The sequence below is a fragment of the Colobus angolensis genome, unplaced genomic scaffold (genome assembly GCF_000951035.1).
Source record: "Colobus angolensis palliatus isolate OR3802 unplaced genomic scaffold, Cang.pa_1.0 Scaffold184, whole genome shotgun sequence".
NCBI classification, from domain to species: Eukaryota; Metazoa; Chordata; class Mammalia; order Primates; family Cercopithecidae; genus Colobus; species Colobus angolensis.
The window spans coordinates 2108765-2131209 of NW_012114977.1; the positions used below are offsets into that span (position 1 = coordinate 2108765).

The following is a 22445-nucleotide window of genomic DNA, read 5'->3' on the forward strand; positions in this document are numbered from 1 at the left end:
CTCTTCCCTATAACCTAGCCCACACCTCTTTGCCCACTCTGAAGTCAGTCAGTCTGTTCATCCCAGTGCCCTTAGAAGGTGAAGGTTTGGGCTGGGCCCAGGGACTCACATCTGTAATCCCAGCACTTAGGAAGACTGAGGTGGGTGGATCACTTGAGCCTAGGCGTTCGAGACCAACCTGGACAACATGGTGAAATCCCATCTCCACAAAACAAAAACAAAAACTGAAAAAATTAGCCATACATGGTGGTGCACGCCTGTAGTCCCAGCTACTTGGGAGGCTAGGGAAGATCGTTTGAGCCCAGGAGGCAGAGGTTGCAGTGGGCCAAGATCATGCCACTGCCCTTCACTCCAGCCTTGGCAACAGAGTGAGACAGTCTTAAAAAAAAAAAAGAAGAAGAAGAAGGTGAGGGTTTGATGTGGTTTCTGACACCATCTTGCTCTTACGCATTGCTGCCAGTGTTTCAAATGCTGCTGAAGATGTGGGTTCTGAGCAGTGTTCCTTGTATTGTATCCAACAAACAACCGACCTGCAGGCATCTCTTACCCTGGGCCAGTGGTTGTTTCTCTCATTTTTTTTTTCTTTTCTCCTCATACTTGTAGGGGCTCTGTAACATGAACATTAAAAGGACGAATGGTATGAGTAAGTCGAGGGCATAGACAGATACAGGGCTTAACCGCTCATGCAGAGTCTCAGGTCTTTGTCCTTTGAAACCACTGGCTTTGGAGAAATCCTCAAACAGAAATGTGGAGAGTATTGGAATGAAAGTCGTCATGGTGGGAACTGAGTAGATGATTTGCAGGGGTTCAAATCCACTTGCAGCTTCCTTTGAGGAAGGCATAGGTTGCAATGGGAAAGGCAGCTGAAACACAAGCTTGTAAAACAGAAAGGACTTAAACCAGGCTGATGGCTCCTGTAGCAGCATGTCTTTGAACTCCTTAGCATACCACATCAGGAGGTTTCTAAACTCTACTGGGTAGAGCTCGTGCAGCAGCACCACCTGCAGGGCCATGAACAGGGTGATGGGGATGTGGGTGAGGAAGTAGAGGCCCAGCAGTGACTCCATGCCATGGCATTGTCTGTCGGTCGGGCCTGGACCTGCCGATGTGAGAAGAGTCAGTGTTTTCTTAATACACATTTTTCATGAAGTTTTTGAGAACCCCTCATATTTGAGTTGGAATCCTGGAGATCATTTAGTCCAGTTCTATCGCTTTAGAGATGAGGATGCTAAAACCCAAGAAGTTAAGCGTCTCTTTAGCCTGCACCGTAGGTTACTAGAGGGTTCTTGTCCCTTAATTTTTAGCCAGGAAAACCTCCCATCATAGCATACTGCCTCTCTTTTTATCTCAAAATGACAGTGAATTTTCTAAATCAGTCTATAAATAAGAATATCTCTTTCACTTCTAACCATCTCGGGTAAACAGCGACTGCTTTGGCCCTAACTGACATTCTAGAGTGTTTTCAGGGGACTGGTTTTTATCCAGGCTGCAGTCCAGGCCCAGGCCCACCCCTGCCTTCCTCTCTGTGCCTGTGGTCCTCCACCCCTTTTTCTCACCTGGCGCTTGTGCAGTACTCCATGCATGACAGCAATCAATAACCTCCTTATTAATTAAATGACACTTTATAACATCTCTCCTCCAGGGGCTTTGAGAAAGCCAGCTTTGGCTAGCTGTAAAGTTTTCAGTAATCATTTAAGAAAAAAAATGTTATTTATCATCTTTATGTCAGATCACGGCCGCCACATTCTCCCCAGGAATCCAATCCATCAAGCTCCTCAATGCAAGAATGGCTAACAAGGTCCCTGTCACTTTGGGTGAAATATACAAGCCTCACCAGAGGCTCCTGACTCCCACCAGGATCAAAGTTGTAGGCACCACTCCAGCCCAGCGTCCTCCACCCCAGAAGCCAGCAAGACAGCCTTGCCTTCCTTCCTATCTTTATTTGTAGAATACCGGTGGAAAAGAAAGAATCCTTCAAAGTTTCGTCCTTTCATGAAAATGGGTTCCTGTGGGCAAGATATCTGCCATTATGCACCTAACCTTTTATATCTGAGATTTTCAAGAGAAAATGCTTTGACTATGGTAATAGGTCAGCTTTTTGAGATTTCCAACTCTCTTGTGCACATTCCACATTTATAACAACTGTCATAACTACTAGCTATATAATATTTTGCAAAGTGATTTCAGTGATGCTATCTCACTTGATCCTCACCTCAACCTTATAAAATAGACAAGGGATTATTGACATTCTCATTTTGCAGATGAGTAAACTGAAGCATATGTATGGTCACTTGGGTTCTGGTGGCATTGTAGGGTTTGAACTCAGATTTCACTTCAAATCCCATGTGTTGCAAACTATTATATCACCTTGCTTTGTAGCCTCACCTCCCTTGCTGCTTTGTGTATAGCACAATTGCATTTTGAATTAAGCTGTTGTTTGTAGTCTTTTCTGTTTACCTATATCAGGAACACTTTACCTGAAATAAAATGCTCAAGACTGGCTAGCTCGGTGGCTCATGCCTGTAATCCCAGCACTTTGGGAGGCCGAGGCAGGCAGATCACAAGGTCAGGAGATCAAGACATCCTGGCTAACACAGAGAAACCCCGTCTCTACTAAAAATACAAAAAAATTAGCCAGGCATGGTGGTGGGCACCTGTAGTCCCAGCTACTCAGGAGGCTGAGGCAGGAAAATGGTGTGAACTCGGGAGGTGGAGCTTGCAGTGAGCCAAAATTGCGCCACTTCACTCTAGCCTGGGAGACAGAGCGAGACTCCGTCTCAAAAAAAACAAAAAATCCTCAAGAACAAGACAAGATGCCGTGTTTGGACTTTCCAATCAACTCAGAGTGGAAAGAAGACTTGATGTTGTTCCAGCTCCTATGCTGAAAGCTTCAGACTGGGTGTGGTCCACTCCCCTGAGCTCTGGGGCTACTGTGAACAAGCCTGAGCTTGTCTCTGGCCACTGGTGTTTGGGCAGGGGTGAATCACACCATCATCTGAGGAGCAACTCATGCTGTCTGTTTCTCTAGCAACTAAAATGAGATTGGAGAATATCTGAACTGAATCCAGGTCACACCTTGAAGGTGTATGTGCTCGTGAGCTCATGTGTGTGTATATGTACTGAGTCAATAGGACATATCCAGTTTCAGTTTACACTCAGTACCTGCACTGCGTTGAGTGTTTTCACATGAGTTGTTTTTATTGAATTCGAATCCCTCGAAGTGAATACTATTGTCTTCATTTTTTCAGACAAAGAATTGAAACTGAGAGGCTGTGACTCAACATTTGATGGTGACATGCCTTCCTTTCCCTTCCCCCACCATAGAGTCCCTGGGATTACGGGTCACACTGCTTCCTCCTGGATGGATGTTTTATCAGCATGTCCCTGTGAGCTGTAGCCTGATGCTTTTCTTATTACCATCAAGTCTAGTCCTGACCAACAGGACCCAGGCCATCGAAATAGTATGATGTTCACTCATTGCTCAAGAATGGGAAGGGGAGGAAGGCTACGGTTCTGCCCTGAGTGAGGGCCTTGGCTTTTCCTTCCATGGATTTGGCTGCAGATCCAGAGAGATGAGAGCAGGAGGCTTCTGAGTGAGCATCCGTGATTTTCTGCTCTTCTTCTGCTTGTTTTTTGACATGCTGAGCCACTGTGACTGATTTACTGGCTACCCCAAGGCTGAAAGCCAGTGTTAGAATTCCTTGCAATGGAAATGGTTTCTGCAGGCAAAAGTGGAGAAACATTAACTTATAAGAACAGGTATTTGTTCAGAATGGTGGTTACTAGAGCCTGATGTGTTCCCTGGTACATCCTCCTGGGAGGTGGTGGGCAGAGAAGAAAAGGACCCAAGTGAGGTTAGAGAGAAACAAAGTAAGAACAAAAAAAAAGGAACGAGAGACTTGTAGGACTTGTAGGAAGGAATATACAATTTTTTTTTCATCTGTCCAGTTTCCGTCCCCTTTGAGTTCTTTCTATGCCCCAGAAACTTCCCTTTCCTCTCCTACAGATAGCCCATGGCTGTAACTACTACCAAATTCACAGAGGCACACTAGTGCCCAGCTCTCACTCTCTTGAGCAATCTTGAAGAATTACAAAACCCCTTCCCTCTCAGCTCAGCTGGAATTGGTGAAACTCTCAAAAGAACATTAGATTAGGTAGATAGATAGACAGACAGACAGACAGTTTAGATAGATAGGTAGGTAGGTAGGTAGATAGGTAGGTAGGTAGGTAGGTAGATAAATAGATATATAGACAGATAAAACCATCAGTGTCTACAGATACATAAAAATGAGCAAGTTGATGAGGTCCTGGTGCTTCAGTCAAATTTAACTAAAGACTAGCCGCAGTAGAGAATGGAGGCTACACAAGCCCAGCTACTTAGAAACTTCAAAGAGCTCCACCTTTCCAAATCTTTCATATTTTTCCATCCCACTTTGTCCTTGGCACATTCAGCCTTCCTAAGGGAGAGGAACCTTTTGAATGCTTACTATGTGAAACCACTTGTATTCATCAAACACCTTCTCATTACAAATGAAATGCTAACTCAAAATAGCTCAGAAACAAAAAAGATAAACATTGATCCTTCAACTAAAGCTTGAAAAGGCAGGAGGGATTGCAGCCTCCTGGCTCTGCATCTGTCCTCCCACCTGAGTCCAGGTTGGGGTTCATTCTCTTGGGTTCCTTTGCAGCGACAGCTGAAGCCACCAACAGTTCTGGAGGCCCTGGTTTTAGGAGTGGTGAACAAAGAGAAAAGGGGACAGGTTGTCAGCCCAGCTTCTGAATGAAGATCTTGGGGGAAGGACTCCAAGAGGCTGGACATGGACCATGTGCTTTATCCTGGACCAGCATCACAGCCAAAGACCAGGATGAGTCAAGTATGTGAGTCCCTGCCCAGGTCTGCAACCAAGGGATGGATGGATGGATAGATAGACAGACAGGTGTCAGATAGATAGGTGATAGACAGGTGATAGATAGGTGTTGGGTGGGCAACTTTGCAAGCAATAATAATGAGAGTGGAGGTGGATTGATGCACAAGAGGAATTGGGGGTAATAGCACTCAGAAAATCAGAACATGAGCCCACAAACGTAAAGCAACGGATGTTCACTGAAGTATTGGAATGCATCGTTTCATGTAATCCTCAGGCCAAGACTACCATTTAATAAGCTCGGTGAGGCAGGGCTCTGGGTGTGTTTCACATCGTATCAATGGTAGCTGGAATAGCACCTGGCTCAGAGCAGATCCTCAGATATGTGCTGAGTGAAAGTGAGCTTCCTGCTATTATGAAGCCCATTTTATGAGGCTTGGCGGGGTGAAAGAACGGGCAGAAGGAGAGGATTTGACCTCGGCTGTCTTGCCTGCTTCTCCCTCCTTGTACCCCATGGAATTGCCCCCTGCTGTGCAGTGCCATGAGCTCTCTGATCAGCACAGGTTTGCATTTTGCAGCCAGATATAGGCTCCACATGTGGGCCTGTCCAACAGAGCCCTTCCTTGTCTCTGACAAGGCAAGGGAGAAAAGTGCGGCAGATGAGACCAGCTCAGGTGGGAGGCAGGCCGAGCAGGAGACGGAGGATGGGGAAAAAATTAGAACCAACCCTAGGGAAACCTGCCTTGGTCTCCTGAGCAGGTGCCAGACAGGCCAGGGCATGGCATCTGGGGCCCCTGTTGGATTCAGAAGTCGTCCAGGTAGCTGTCAGGATCCAAGTGACACAGGGAGGAGGATGGGTCAGCTGGTGACACTAGATAGCAGGTTGATGGAGGTGTGTTAGGAGCATAGGAGTTATCTGAGAGCAGGATTCTAGCCATATGAATAGGACCCAGGCATGGTGACCAGGCCCCAAGCAAGTCAGCCGGGGTCCAAGTAGGACTGGCCAACGTCAGTGAGGTGCTGAGGTGCCGGGCAAGACCGCTGAGGCAGAGGCAGCATGGTAGGACAAAGCCATGGATTGTCTGTCAGTGGGTGCCCAGAGTGCACCCCGATCTACTATTAGGAAAATAACAACCAGACTCATTCCAGACTCTTCCCCCAACTACACACACACACACAGCAGCTCCTGTTGGGAAGGCTGGGGAAAAAAGGGACTGACAGAAGAAAGCAGCAAGAAAAAAAATTACCTTGGAGTCAAAGGAAGCAGGCAGGCTGGGGGTAGTGGTTCCTGCCTGTAATCTCAGCACTTTGGAAGGCCAAGATGGGCAGATCATTTGAGGTCAGGAGTTCTAGACCAACCTGGGCAACATGATGAAACTCTGTCTCTACTAAAAATACAAAAATCAGCCAGGCATGGTGGTGTGTACCTGTAATCTCAGCTACTTGGGAGACTGAGGCAGAAGAATTGCTTAAACCAGGGAGTTAGAAGTTGCAGTGAGCTGAGATCGCGCCACTGCACTCCAGTTTAAATGACAAAGTAAGACACTGTCTCAAAAAAAAAAAAAAAAAGCAGGCAAAACCCACCCTTCTGGGTAGTGGGGTAGTTTTGGCTGCTTCTGTGTCTCTTTCTTCCCCTAGCCAGGCCTCTATCGAACTGCCTCACCCCATCCCACCTTTTTCCTGTTGCCTACCTCATGGCTGACATTGCACATCTCAACTTTTAATTTTCCAAAGACACTGCGGTTGCCCCGCACCTGCGCATCTGAATTTCCTCCTGTCCACAGCCAGCTCTGCTCAAGTATCAGTCTGGGGAAATCTGGAAACTGAGTCCCTGATGCTATACTTTTTGGCCAAGCCCTCGCTGGGCTCCTGGCAGGACCGAGCCTGCCCCTGTGCAGGTGCACTCTTCACAGTGAGGAGTGCTCTCTTGATATCCTGGGGTGATGTGGAATGGAAGAGTCTCTGAGGTCAGCTTTGAAAAAAAATAAAGCAAGAAGCTGAAATATCATTAGTGTTTAACTCCTCTCTCTCCACTACTTGCCATTAAACCAGCAAGAGGACCCAGTGTCCATGTTGGCTCATACTTTAGAAATGATTCAGCCACCGAGAGCGGATAAGTGCTGATAATTGGCTGCCCCGGAGGAGCTGTGGAGGCTGCTGCTTCCCAGGAGAGCTGCCCCATAGCTCTCAGGGCAGGAGGCCCTGGCCCTAGCCCTAGCCCTGTGCCTCCTGGCCTGCTGTCCCTAAGGGCCCGGCCTCTGGTTGACACAGAGCCGATGCTGGCCTCGCACAGCACTGGACTCCCTTGCCTGCAGAGCTATGCCTGCTGAGCTAACAGAGAAACAGGATGGGGAAGCAGAGCTATTAGCTTGTCTGAAGAATGCTCCCTCGATCAAATAAATGAACTGCACTGTTTACTGTGTAAACTTGGACTGAAGCAGCCGCAGTGAGGGGGTTTCATAATAAGGGCTGTTAATATTTATGACCGACATCAGTGGCTCCTAGCGACACAATAATGAGCCCATTACCCCCTGAGCTGGCGTCACCACCACCTTCTAGCAGATGCAGAGAGGAGGAGGGAGGAGTGGGGTGGTCGGATGGGTGATGGGTGACCAGCAGTACTGAAAGCCTTCCTGATCGGCATCTTAGAGTCCATGCAAGATGTAGAAGTGTCTGCTGAGTACCCACTGTGCACAGATCATTGAGCCAGTGCTGAACATGTAAGGGATTCTAGGAAACCAGAGTAACCAGAGGAATGAGTGCTACCGGAGGTTTGACGTTCAAGCTGCAGTTGGCCCCTTGTCCCTGGGTTAGGCAAGGCTTCCCAGAGTAGAAGGATATGGCTTCCCAGATGAACAGCCTCAGCTCTGGGAAGCTAGGGTGATCTTTACATAGAGAAAGTGGGCTCCCAGGACCAGGGGGGGCTCAGTGTCTCTCCTGCAAGACCGTCTCATTCTTCCCTAAAGACCTCCCTGAGCTCTTCTCCAGCTCGCTCCTGGAGCAGGAGCTCCAATTTGAAGCCCTCAAAGCTGGTGAGAGTGGACTGGCAGGAGAGGAGGCAGCAAAGGAGACAGTGAGAAGACCCTGAATGAGCTTAGTGGCTGCACACTGAGGCTTTGGTCCTCCTTTGAAGTGGTTGACCTAGGGCCCCCAGGGGCAGCTGCTTTCCCTGCGTGGGCCAGGCACTGATCCTTGGCACCCAGGATACTTCCTGGCCTAAATGATCCACCCTGGCTCTAGGCCTGCTCTGCCAGTCCCGCTAACTGTGTGACGTTGGGCAAAGAACTTTCCTTCCCTGGCCTGATTCCATTTTTGTACAAGAAGGGATTTGGGCTGGAAAGGCATCATTAGCTTGCCCTAATCTAACCTGAACGGCTTGAAGAAGCCAGACCCAGGATGTGTACATGCATGGAGAAAAGCAGAAAGGGGGAAGGGAGTGCCAGCCAAGGCACTTTGGTCCAAGGCTAGGCTTCTTGGGGTCCAAGAACACAGCATAGGTGTTCATTATTCTTAAGTAGCATTCATTCATTATTCATTATTCTTAAGTAGCTCAGAAACAGTTCAGAATCACTGCATGCAGCCCTAAGGTTCTTTCAAATTCTGAGATCTTCTAGTTCTAAAACTCCCACACCCCATGGAACTCTCTCCCTGAGTTACGTGATGGACAGGGTTGTCTGAGTCTCTCTGGATGCACAGTGGGGCAGCCTTCAGAAATGGAGAGATCACTGGGGCTGGCACCCGTGTGGTGTATTCACATACCACAAGGGTGAGGGCACAGCTTTTGGAGTCGGACCTTATTTGGAATCTGAGCTCTCTGATTACAGTGACGCCTGTAAGTCTTAGTCTCTTCATCTGTGAAATTGGCATCATAATGCAGGGTGACTCTATGTCTGAAAACGCAGGTGAATACATAATGAGCCATTTATAGATAGTACATTACAGTCCATGATAAAATAATACTGTGTGTTTAGGTTGAATGGCCACTTCCTAGTAGCATCTACATCAGAGGGTGGTGTAGAGGATTCTATGCAATGATGAATATAAATTCCCTGGCACGATGCATGTGCCAATAAATGTTACCAATAATAATGATGATCACAACGTTTATCTCTGTGCCATGCAGATCAGTGTCCTGGGCTAATGTTCACCGCTTGCCTCTGCCAGGTGGTGCCTCTGATTATGAGCACACCCTCGAGTTTGCCCGAAGTGCAGTGTGGAGGGAGGATTCCGGAATTTGGAGGCCTCAGTGGGAGCAGATAGACCCAAGAGGAGACAAACTAGGAGTCCAGTCAAGCCACTGGAGGCCCAGAGGATCTTGCAAGGACAGCAGACATGTGGTTTAGAGGAACAAAGGGCAGGCAGGCAGCAGAGTCCAGCAGTAGCTGAGACAGTGGTACAAGGGAGGCTGCCTAATTTATAGCACCCCATGGTCCCCAAGTGCTGATTGTGGCCCCAGAGGAGCCAGAGACCAGCAGGTGAGTTCTATTCTTGATTGCTGCGGGTTCGCAGGTGCTGTGATTACTTCTCAGCAGGGCGGTGGGAGGAGTGGCCAAAGTAAAAGCAATGCAAATAGTGTGGGCAGCTGAGCAGCATTTCCCAGAGCAGAGAGGACCTGATTCTCCTGCAGACCCCATCATTCTTTCATTATAGTGGAGCCAGGAACTTTGAGGGGGTGGGGCATAATAGCTGTTGGGTAGAGATGCTTATAGCAAAGCTAGAAGGTCTCTCCTGAGTTCTTCAAATGAAAATCAGATCCCTAAGGGTTCAGAATGAAGCATAGTTTGGAAGGAGGGGAGGCTGTTTGATGGATGGAAAGAACAAAAAAAATCTATTAGCAGTGCTTTGAGCTCCTTAGAGAACAGTTCCTGAGGAAGCCAAGTAAATAACTTCCTGATACCCAAGATTTGTTAATTAAGCACTTTGAACAGGCTTTGGGAGGAGGGCAGACAACTGTAGAATCCAACTTCTGAGTCTCCTGGCCTCAGGAGAGAGGGCATGTGTCCCAGTGGCCAGAAGTGTCTCCCAGCCTCCGTGTAAGGGATGGGGCTGCTTCACTACAGGAGGGAGACCTGGTGCATGGTGGAACCCCATGTAGAGAGGACAGGGCAGGGCCTGAGCTGTGCACACGGCGGCACATGTGTTGTGCTGTCCTTCTTGACCCCGTGAGCTGTGTGTCATGCAGAGCTAGCAACACTTGACATGTGCAGGAGAAAAGCCACCCGGCCTCACCCAAGGGGACTCCGGGGAGGAATGTCTGCCCGTGGATGCCAGCATCTCTGCAGCGGTGCATCCTGAATCTGGTTTAAGCCCAGGAGACCCTGGGCTCCTCTTCTGATGTGCACATGCTCCTGGGAAAAGTAATGCATGGAATCGCTGTGTCTTCTTTAAGGGAGGTTGTTCAGATCCGAGAGTTCCTTAATTGGAAAAAGGGGGCGAAAGAGGAGAAAGAGAAGGCAGCACTAAAAGGAAGAGGATGGGACCGAGCTGGAGGTTCCTCCTCCACCCAGCCTGAGGGAGGCAGACACCAAAGCTCACCACAGAACTCCTTAGCCTGCTCAGGGGCCTGAAGCTTGCTCCAGAAGAGGCCCAAGGAAGAGGGAGGAAAGAGGATAAGGAGCTGGGGACAGAGAATAGAACTCCTGAGGGCTGATACCAAGAATTTGTTTGCTTTTTTCTCCCCAAGAGGTCTTCAGGCAAGTCTAATCCGGGTCACTGTCCTGGTTCTGGGGAGTAGACCTAAATGAGCCGCTCATTCTCCTCCAACACCTCTCCCGTCTTTGTCAGGTGGTTTTCCTGTGTGGCCTCATCCACTTGGTGTCATTCCTACAAAGGGCTATGAAAAATAAATGTCTGGTCCATGGAATCTTCATCTGGAGGAGTCCTGGAGGGGGAAGGAATCCTAGGTAGGCCCCTTGTATGGGAGAGAAAAATCCTTAAAGCAAAGTGAATGTGGCCAGCCTGGCTGCCACTTCAAATCTCCCAGGTCTAACTCGGCCAGCCCTTCCCAGACAGTAGGCTGAGTCTCATCCCCATGCAAGGATCATGAGTTACCCTGACTCCAGGCTTGTGGGAAATTCCCCATCATAACCAGGTGGAAACCTAGCCTCTCTATCGCAGCCTGAGAGGCCTCACACCCAGCACCACATCCCACAGTTCTGCACAAAGCCAGCCCAGTTTGAAGACAAAGAGAAGGAACTCCCCTTTCTTCATGTGGAAGACACATGCACACATAAGCCTAGCTGGGGACATGATAAGGAAAAGCTCATGGACATTCCAAGATGGATTTGGCCACATACAGCTGGGTCATACTGAGTCCCTGGGCACTGAGGAGGGTGGTCGTTGGGAGAGGATGCTGGTAGCTGGGAAGACCTGGGTAAAATCTGAGTTGGCGACAGGCATTGTCCCTGTCTTTCCACACTCTGTGCAGCGTCGCCCCCAGTGAGGCCCAGGATGGGGTTCCTCCATAGCAGATGGGCAGAAGAAAAGTGCGGAGGAAGCACACAGAGCCAAGGGGCTCAGGAGGGAGGGCGGCTGTCACTGCCTCACCCATTCCTTTCTGTGTGGTTCTAGTCCAGGCTTCGATGCTGTCCTTGGTGTTTCTGGCTGAGAGGAGGGGGGGGTCTGTCTCCTGTTCCCGCCTTTGCTTTCTGCACCTAACTTTCCCCTAGCCTCAGCTTCCTCCTTACCTCTGCCAGCTTATTTATTCCCCATAGTGACTGAAAACTAGAGATGTTTGTTTCCTCTTTATTTTTTTGAGACAAGATCTCGCTCTGTCACCCAGGCTAGAGGGCAGTGGCATGATCTCAGCTCACTGTAGCCTCTGCCTCCCGGGTTCAAGCTGTCCCTCTTGCCTCAGCCTCCCCAATAGCTGGGATTACAGGCACGCACCACGATGCTTGGCTAAGATGTTCATTTCCTTTGGAAAGATAAGGAAACAGGCTCGGGGTTGTGGAAGACCACTCTGCCTGGGAACTGTGGAGCCTGGATGTGCATGCAGTTTCCTGAAAGGGCAGCCCCAGTTGTTCTGCTGTTATGCACACTGCACTTGTTGGTACAATCTGGAAGATCCTGCCATTGGGCCTCATCTAAATTTGTCCTTCCACGACTGCTGCCCAGGTCTCAGACTCATAATTTCACTTTCCCTTAAAGGTAAGGCTGGCGTTTAGAGTAAGAAGCAAAGTGGTCCGGATGGGCAAGTTCCACTACGCTATCTGGGAGAGGAGGACTCTTTTGTGTGTGGTGTGCCCAGGAGTACTGCAGAATCAATAACCACGGACTCCTCTGAACCTCCGAGACATAAGCCATTCCTGTTGTTTGAGGTACCATGGGCCATAAGGATGGGCAGAAGGGGCAACCTCTTTAAAACCATCAGGAGCAACTATGTATCATTCCAAGACTGAAAGAGCAATATACCTAGGATGTAAACTCTCTCAAATTCATCTGTGGATTCCACACAATCACAATCACAATCAAAATTCAAGCAGAATTTTTAAAAAATAGAATTTGACAAGCTGGTACTAAAATGTGTATAGCAATGCAAAACATCTAAAATAGCCCAAATGATTTGGAAAAAGAACTGGGTTGGAGTACCCACCCTCGCTGATTTTAAGACCTACTGAAGAGCTATTTTACTCACGACTGCATAGCGCTGGCATAGGGTGGACTTATATATCAATGAGGCAGAATAGAGAGTCAAGAAATAGACCCATACATGTATGCCTAATTTATTCTCAAAAGAAGAGGCAAGACAGTTTGATGAATGAAAGGAAAATCTTTTCAACAAACTGTTCTGGAACAACTAAAAGTCCATACAGAAAAGAAAAGAAAAAAAAACCGTGAATCTTTATCCTTACTTTTTTCTCACCATACTGAAAATGTGACTTGAAGTGGATTTAAACCTAAATATGAAAGCCAACCATAGACTTTTAGAAAAAGCCGTAGGAGAAAACCTTCACAATCTTGAGTTAGGCAGATATTTCTTAGGACACAAAAAGCATAAACCATTAACAAAAAAACAGTGATAAATTGAACTTTATCCAAATTTAGAACTTCTACTCTTTGAAAACTACCATTAGGAAAAGATAAGCCACAGATCAGAAGAAAATATTTATAATAGGTATATCTGATAAAGAACTTACATCTGAAATATGTAAAGAACTCTTACAACTTAAGAGTTCACAGACACCTTCCAAAAGAGAATATAGAAATGCCAAATAAGCCCATGAAAAAATGCTCAGCATCATTAGTTCATCAGAAGAAGTGTCAATTAAAACTGTGGATATTATTACACACTCCCTGGAATAGTTATAAAGACTAATAATCCTTAGTATTACTTAGTATCTGGAGCAATAATCACACAAATGATGCTGCTATGAATGTAAAATGGTACAACTACTTTTTAAAACAGTTTGGTAGTTTCTAACAAGGTTAAACATAAATTTACCATATGAGATGCCAACTGGACACTGAAGTATTTAGCAAAGTAAAAGGAAAACAAATGTCCCCACAAAGACTTACACAGGGAGTACAAAACACACAGTAGCTCCAAACTGCTGTGTCATAATAGCTTCAAACACATGTCAATCAACAGGTGAATGAATAAAAATCCTGCAAGCTGGAGCTTCACAGCTTGACTTAAATACAGCCATGTCACGAATCATCTTTTTAAATTACAAATATAGGTTTGTAATGTCATACTAGCAGTTGAAAAAGATGAGCTCATGATGCATTCAGCAATATGGATTACTCACACCACATTCTGCTGTGTGAAATAAGCCAGGCATAAAACAGTACACATCATAAGGTTCTGTTCATCAGTCTCTAGAAAAGACTGATCAACTGTTACAGCAATTGTAAATAATGCTACAGTGAACATACATGTGCATGTATCTTTGTAATGGAATGATTTCTTTCTTTGGGTATATACCCAGGAATGGGATTGCTGGATCAAATGTTATTTCTGGTTTAGATGTTTGAGGAATTGCCATACTGTCTTCCACAATGGTTGAACTAATTTACACTCCCACCAACAGTGTAAAAGCGTTCTTATTTCTCTGCAACCTCCCCAGCATCTGTTGCTTCTTGACTTTTTAGTAATAGCCATTATGTCTGGTGTGAGATGGTATCTCATTGTGGTTTTGATTTGCATTTCTCTAATGATCAGTGATGTTAAGTTTTTTTTTTCATGTTTGTTGGCTGCATGAATGTCTTCTTTTGAGAAGTGTCTGTTCACGTCCTTTGCCCGCTTTTTGATGGGACTGTTTGTTTTTTTTCTTGTAAATTTGTTTAACTCTTGTAGACTCTGGATATTAGACCTTTGTCTGATAGATAGATTGCAAAAATTTTCTCCCACTCTGTGGCACACATACACATGGAATACTATGCAGCCATGAAAAGGAATGAGATCATATTATTTGCAGGGATGTGGATGGAGCTGGAAGCCATTATCCTCAGCAAACTAAACACAGGAACAGAAAACCAAACACCACATGTTCTCACGTGTAAGTGGGAGCTGAACAATGAGAACACATGGACACAGGGAGGGGAACAACATACACTGAGGTCTGTTGGGGGGCAGGGTGAGGGAAGGGAGAGCATTAGAAAAAAACAGCTAACGTATGCTGGGCTTAATACCTAGGTGATGTGTTGGTAAGTGCAGTAAACCACTGTGGCACACGTTTACCTGTGTAACAAACCTGCACATATACCCTGGAACTTAAAAATAAAGTCACAGCAAATAGATCAGGGTTGTCTAGAGCCAGGAGTGGAAACTGATTGTGTAAAGGCACAAGAAAACATTTTGATATGATAAAAATATCTTACACTTTTTTAAAATTTATTTTTATTTTTCATAGAGACAGGGTCTCACTGTATCGCTCAGGCTGGCCTCAAACTCCTAGGATCAGGCAATCCTCCCACCTCGACCTCCCAAAGTGTTAGGATTACAGACATGAGCCACTGTACCCAGCCCTGGCATTTTATGTATCTTGATTGTAGTGGTGGCTATAAAGACATATACATTTGTGTGAGTGTATCCATGTATACATATATCTGAACATATATTTGTATTATGTACTCATCAAAATGAACATTAAAAGTGAGGGCATTTTATTGTATGTAAGCTATAACTCACTAAAGTTACTGTAAAAAGACAACATATATCAAGTCTTTCTGACCTGCTTGCTTCTAACCATTACAGTTCCCACTGCACTTAAAGCCCTGACTCCTCACCGCATTCTACAGGGCCCTGCGTGGTCTGGTGCCATCTCTCACCACTGTTTCCAAGGTCATTGTCTTCTAGGCACACTGGCCTGCCGTTATTTCCTTCTGTGGCCCTCCCCACAGGTAGCTCCACTGCCTATACTGCTCTACGCTCAGCTCTGTGTCCCTTGCCTATAGGGTGTCCACCCCAATAGTTCTCTACTTAGCCTTTACTGCGAGTCATCATCATTAGCTCCCCAATTTAAATGTTGTTCCTCGACTATATTTGTCCATGACACTCTCTTCCTACCTAGGCCTTATCACAATTAATACATACATGTGAATTAACGTGGCGTCCTCTTTTTAAACGTTTTTCCTACCCTAGACTGTAAGATCAAAACAGGACCAAGTTGGCTTTGTCCCCTACTGCATCCCTAGCATCTAGCAATGTCCTTGCAGATAGTCGAGTCTCCATAAATATTTGGTAGATAAAAGGATGGACAAATGGATAAATCAATGAATCAATATTTTTCTTTAGGAAGTTGTTAGGAATCAGTGGATCACTATGGTGAGGGCTACATGTGGTGGAATAAAGGACTCAGCCTTGGGTGTGAGGCCCTGGCTCTCTCACTAATGCACAGACCAGACCGGATTCAGGGTGTGAGGCCCTGGCTCTCTCACTAATCCACAGACCAGACCGGATTCACTAGGTCGGGGTTGGGGTCCAGGAATTGTAACATTTAACAAGGGCCCCAGGGTAATTATGATGTAAGAATGTATGATAATAACTAGGTAAGCATATATATCTATAGTATGTATATATATATATTCCTATAAACACTTGCAAATCCATATGTACAGATTTTTGAGCCATTGTTTCAAAAAATGCAATTCCGTACTCATTTAGCTGTATCTGTATTTTTTCATGCAACAATTCCTGGTAGAATCCCTCTAAGTTGCTTGACATGTTATTATTCTTTCCTCTTTATTAATAGATAAAGATACAGTGCGGGATGTGTGGTGGTTGTTAGTGCTATTCACCAATACTTTTTATTGTCTTCTTTTCCAGGCACATGCACATAGAATTGTACTTCCTGGCTTATCTTTGGCTGAATGGGGCCATGTGACTAGTCGTAGCCAAGGAATTATGACTTCTGCATTGAAGCATTTAATCATCTGGTTCGAGGCCCTCCAGAACTCATTTCCCTGTGGCACAGCAACTGGAAATATTTAAGGTAATGGTCGTTCCATCAGCCTGGGTCCCTGAATGACCCCGGGAACAGAGTCCTTTACTGGCTTGACTTGGACATATAGTATGAGCAATCAATCCATTGTTATTGTTTTAAGTTATTGAGCTTTTGGAGTTACTCCATATCAACACGAAGCCTAGCCTAACTGAAATATATTGTTGTACCGGAATTCATTCAATCATTCTTTTCCACTAACAACAGTACTCCAAGAACATCCTTTCACATATATCATTAGACGCTGGTGTGAGTCTAGACAAATAGAGAAAAATATGGAAGGATACATAAAAGGCTGACATGGGTTCCATGGTTTTGTGGAGGATTTGTGGCTGAGAATTATTAGTATGGAGGAGGTTGGAGAGAGGAAGAAGATACAAAGAAAAGAAAGAAAGTAAAAAGCTATGTACAGTGTAATCACATTTATGTAATTATGTAAAAGTATAAAACTTTATGCAGTCCTACATAAACATATCTATATCTATGTCTGCATTTTTTAAAAATACTTAAATTACTAATTTTTAAAAGAAAGCCACCAGAGCATTTAAGACCTTAATGAAAATGCAAATGTTATTTTGGATGCTCAAATACTAGGGGATTATGGAGCAGTTATTTAGGCTTCTGCTCCGGTCACATTAAGGGATTAGTAACTGCGTGCTGATGGAAGGAGTGAAAGCACAGCATTCAGGGCAGCCTGGTGTTGATGCTGGGGAAGAGGATGGGTGGCATGGGGGAGGGAAAGGGCTGTGATGCCTTTTGATATTAGGTCAAAAAGGGTACTTCAGAGGGAGAAGGAATAGCAAAAGGGCTTTGGGAAAGCAGGTGAGGATACTGATTTGAAGGAGGGAGGTGCATAAGCAGAGCTAGCAAGAAGAAACTAGTCATCAATATATACCTGTGAGATCACCTGGTCTATCATCATTTTATAAGTAGGAGCTATTTTCTTTTCAGATTATCTCCTGTAACTAGCACAATGCCTGACTTGTCAGAGTAAGAACCCACAAGCATTTGATGACAGAGTGTGTGTGTGTGTGTGAGAAAGAAAGAAGCAAGGAAGGGACTTGATTACATAGCTTATCGGTTGCAGACCCAGGAGTAAAATTCAGATGCAGGCTCATTTTAGCTCCAGATTCTTCTAGGAGTACTTGAAAGAGATCCACAGAGAGATAAGAGGAAGGGAAAGAGAGAAGGGAGGGAGATAGTGCTCTCTTGCTCTGTCTCTCTCCCTCCCTATCTCTTTCTCCCCTTTCCCCTCTCTCAGAAGTGGAGGTGCATTGTATTGAGGGGAACACCAGTAGGCCCTTCTCCAGTAATTCAGGTTGTGTAACAGAAGGACACCCCTCCCTCTGTATGTGCTCCCCAGTGTTAGGAGCCTCTTAACTCGTCCATGAGCATTCGCCCCCTTTGGTTTTAACAGCCCACCAGCCACCTCTGCCTTAGTTTGTCACTTCCAACAGGCCCTGGAATCTGACTTTGTCAAGCACCCCGTGGGGTCAGGCAGTCTCCCAGTCCTCACTGGACTCAATTCCAACAAAATTGGCCTGTAATTCCAACAAAATAGACTGTGAATATGTTCATAAGGGAGTGCTTTTATTTTCTGTAGCCTTTCTGTAGTATGTGCATTTTCCTGAGAAAGAGGATCTTTGGAGCAATCCACATGTCTTTTCCCTGGAAAGAGATCCTCAGAGCTATCTTTTCCACAACTGACCACATCCTGAAGATAATATCTCCTGGACTGGTTATGCTAACTCTTCATGAAATGTAGAGAACTGGCCAAGGATTCGAAAGTGGTTAAACAGAGGATCTGATAAACTCATCTATATCAAGGTGTTAGGGTCTGATAACCCCCTTAATGTGTTATCTTTCCAAGCAGACTTGCATTATTATAGAGCACAGAGAAAGTAAATTGTTATGCATCAGCTGATAAGGCAGTAGACGCTGGCTCAATTTTCCAAACATGAATATGTTTGATGTAAGTGGATCATAGAAACTAGGTGGTTGACTATTAGATGATTCGGGATGTGGTAAGATATGGTGGATACAGGTTATTAAGAATTGGGTTTGGATTGTGTATCAGTATCAAATGGTATGCTTTTAACCAGAAATAATAGATTACTGAACTAAATGTGGCTGAAAGATTGAGGAAATTTTACTATAACAACTCCAGTTTGGTTAATTCAACAGCAGGAAATGTTTCCTCTTTCTGTTGAACCCCATATGACTGCAAGGTGCTGTAGTTGTTCTATATACTATGTGAATATGACAATCTTAATTACAGAAAATATCTCTCCCTTCATTCCTTGGGCAACTTTTTTCAATAGAGAGAAGAGCCTTTACACAATCCCTTTGTATTAATCAACATGGACTTACAGCCATAACAAATATCACCAAAATTCTAATGGTCAAATACAATTAAGGCTTATTTCTTGCTCAGGTCATATTCTGGTTCAAGCAGACTGGAGTGAGGAGAATGTTCTGCTCCATGAAGACATTCAGGGATCCAGGCTCCTTCTATTTAGCAGCTTCAGCATCTTCTGGGGTTTCAGAATAACATGCTGGATCCTCTGCACCTGCCCTGTGGATGGAAGGAAATGTAAGACATCCCCTTAGTTCTCATTGGTGATGTGTGAGTCACTGTCAAGAAAATGAAAATCATCAGACTGGTTTATGCTATGCACAAACCCTAAGGTGGCCCCCAAAATTCCCTGCTTTCTGGTATCCGTGCCCTTGTATAATCCCTTCTGCCCTGAATGTGAGTGAAATACGAGACTTTTTCCAACCAAAGGTGTGTGAGTGAAAACATCCTTGAGTATGTTTTGTTAGAATGTCACGTTTGTGATTACATTATGTCACTTTATATAAGGCTCTGTCTCCCTGGGATTTCTGCTTGCTGGCTTGATGAATTAAGCCAGGTGGAAAGGTTTTCTTTAAGCGGGCAGCCTCAAGCCAACAGCCAGCAAGGAACAAAAACCCTATATTCCACAATCACCCTATATTCCACAACCCCGAGAAAATAAGCAAGCTTGGAAGCAGATTCTTCTCCAGTCAAGCTCCCAGAGGAGAACACAGCCAGGCTGAGTCTTGAGTCCAGCCTTGTGATGGCCCCTCCTGACTGATAGAAATTGTGACATCACACATGTGTTATTTTCAGCTACTAAGTTTGTGATAAGTTGTTGTGCAATAATAGCTTAGTTAAATCATGATTAACCACTGGAAGAAGGAGGAAACCAACATATCCGATGCACTGAACAATGAACATCCATTCAAAATCAGGCTCTTCCAGGAAAGACAAGAGACACTTGGCTATAGGTAGACCACAGACAGTGTTTGGCATAGTGTCTGCCTTCAAATATATATATTGACATATATATAATGGAGGATCTTACATACATTATTTTGTTTTAACAGAAGTACAGAGAAGTTTTCTGTAAAATGGAAATGAGTATCATGAAGTTTTAAAGGAACAGTGTGAAACAGAAGAAAACATCAGCCTTCATTAGGTCCCAGATCTCTTTGAGAATCTGATGAAATTCTGGACAACCTCTCCTCCCACAAACAAGATGTACTTGAATACCTACACATAAAATGTTGCATTCCATTTTAGAATGTGAAGAGATCACTTGAGGCCTATCCAGAGGTCTCTAAGGTAGGTACGTACTATACAGGGCTTGGAGACCTGGACTGCTCTGGTCACGTAGATGTGAGAGGGTGATATCAGCGGAGAGTTGTAGTGAGTAAGAAAATGTTCTCAGGAAACCTCAGCTTGTCGTTATATGGCAGAAACATGTTCAGATGTGTGACTCAGGGATTACTTAAAATAGTTGGGGCTGAAGAGAATGAAGAGAGTATCCCAGGCATCAGGGCTGATGGGTAAGGATGTGAGTTAAGGAAGGCACTGACACACTGCAAAGAGGAGAAGGTGAGAAAGCAGAGGAATGAGGGTGGAAGGAGCAAGAGCTGCACCTTCCAGGTGCACTAAGGTATTACCACCTCCGCTTTCCCTGTGCTGGGGTGAGGAGGAGGAAAAGGAAAGGACTAGTAGAAGCTGTTTCTAAGAGATCTCTGGCTTCTCCATGAGAATTGCCGAACTTTGTTTTCGATTCAATGGCAATCCAAAAAAATTAAGCATTTTTCCGGACCATATAGATAACTACCTTAAAACCAGCCGCTGATTTCATTGTCACCATTTGCCTTGGCATTGTGGTCATGTCTGTAACAATTAGCGCTACAATAATTGACGCAGTCTAGATAGAAAAGAACAGAGGGGAAATTGAAATGTAAATGGCACACTCCTGCCAAGTGAAAACCAAATGACTTCATGGATGCTGGTGTGTTCGTGGGAGAATTGAATTGTCACAAGGCACGTGGAAACAGAGGCAAGCCAAACTCAGAGGACCTGTTGGATGTGCTCATGTCCTGGGTGGTTGACTGAGTTTTAGCAAAGCAATACTGACTGTAGTATTGAGTTGTTATATTGTTAATTTGAATTGTTTGGATTCTGTCATCTTCTTTGTATTTAATCTGTAAATTTGTTTTGGGTTTGTGGCTGCCACAGATAGCCCGTTCTTCTCTTTCTGGACATGTGGTAAAATGGCATGGTGGGGCTCCCTTCTGTTGAGCAGGACACATGATTAGTTCTGGCCGGTGAGTTATGAGTGCGAAGTGACGCTCCACAGTATTTAGCTGCAGTGTGAGTGTCTCCAGCGCCGCCTTTGCCTCTCGCAACGTTTGAGATTGCACTAGGTATCTCCCTGTATCTCCCTGTGTGCTGCTCCAGGTGCATCCCAACTCCTCTGTGCCTTCTCTGGAAGCAGGTCTGTAGAAACTAGGTCCATGGTCTCCCTTCCGTTCTAACTTCCAGTTGGATTTGGCCACTGGAGTGTTCTGGCAGGAGACTGCAGGGCAGGAGGTGAATGGGGTCCAAAAAGTAGGAATAAGTCCCTTGGCTCCGGGTGCCAGGTCAGTCTGGGTTGGCTGCACCCCTCTGCCAGTCACTCTCCAGGTGCTGGTAACTGCTTCCCCACCTTGTGTCTTCAGGGTAAGGCTGGCTAAGCATTTCTAGCCCTCTGGTAGTAAACTGTAACTTACTGCTTTCCTTGTAAATAGTACAAATAAATAACAGATAAACTGCTCCTCAAAGACGTCAGTTTAGGTGTCCTCTTTGTCTCTTGCTAGGACTTGACTGGTGCAGTATTGGTGGCTGCTGGGTCAGATGAGCTCCCTGCTACTCAGAGAAACAATCAATGTTTGCAACCACTAAGAGGGACTTTTGTTATTACCGCCTATCCTGACAGATTCAGGTGCTATGACTATTTAAGGGGGTAAGTATAATAAATTAATAACTAGTTTTATGTTTTCACATGTCTTAAAACTATTTAAGGGGATCCATGCAAAATGTTGTTGCCTTAAAAGAGGGCACATCTCTCTGGTGGAGAAACATTGGTAAGAGGTAAAGACTTTGAAGTCAGCCAACTGGATGTGGTGTGCAGGTGCTGCAATTTACTTCAGACAATGCATCTATAAAAGGAAGATAAGATCTCAGCAGGCAAGATGGCCAAATAGGAACAGCTCCCAGTGAGATCGCCGCAGAAGGCAAGTGATTTCTGCATTTCCAACTGAGGTACCCCAGGTCATCTCATTGGGATTGGTTAGACACTGGGTGCAGCCCACGGAGGGCAAGCCAAAGCAGGGTGGGGGCATTGAGCATCAGGAACCATGTACTCCAGCCCAGATACTGTACTTTTCCCATGGTGTTTGCAACTGACAGACCAGGAGACCCCCTCCGGTGCCTACCCCACCAGGGCCCTGGATTTCAAGCACAAAACTGGGAGGCCATCTGGGCAGACACAGAACTAGCTATAAGAGCTGTTTTCTATTCATACCCCAGTGGCATCTGGAACACCAGCATGGCAGAACCATTCACTCCCCTAGAAAGGGGGTGCTGAAGCCAGGGAGCCAAATGGTCTGGCTAGGCAGGTCCTACCCCTGTGGAGCCAGCAAACTAAGATCCACTGGCTTGAAATTCTCACTGCCAGCACAGCAGCAGCCTGAGATCAACCTGGGACAGTCGAGCTTGGTGGAGGGAGGGGTATCTGCCATTGCTAAGGCTTGAGTAGGCGGTTTTACTCCAACAGTG

At 45.5% G+C, this 22445-nt stretch overlaps 1 pseudogene; it reads right to left on the bottom strand.

Annotated features, from left to right (window-relative positions):
• Nucleotides 1–569: 569 nt before the first annotated feature.
• LOC105510164 lies at nt 570–1111 on the bottom strand (annotated as a pseudogene).
• Nucleotides 1112–22445: the final 21334 nt, after the last annotated feature.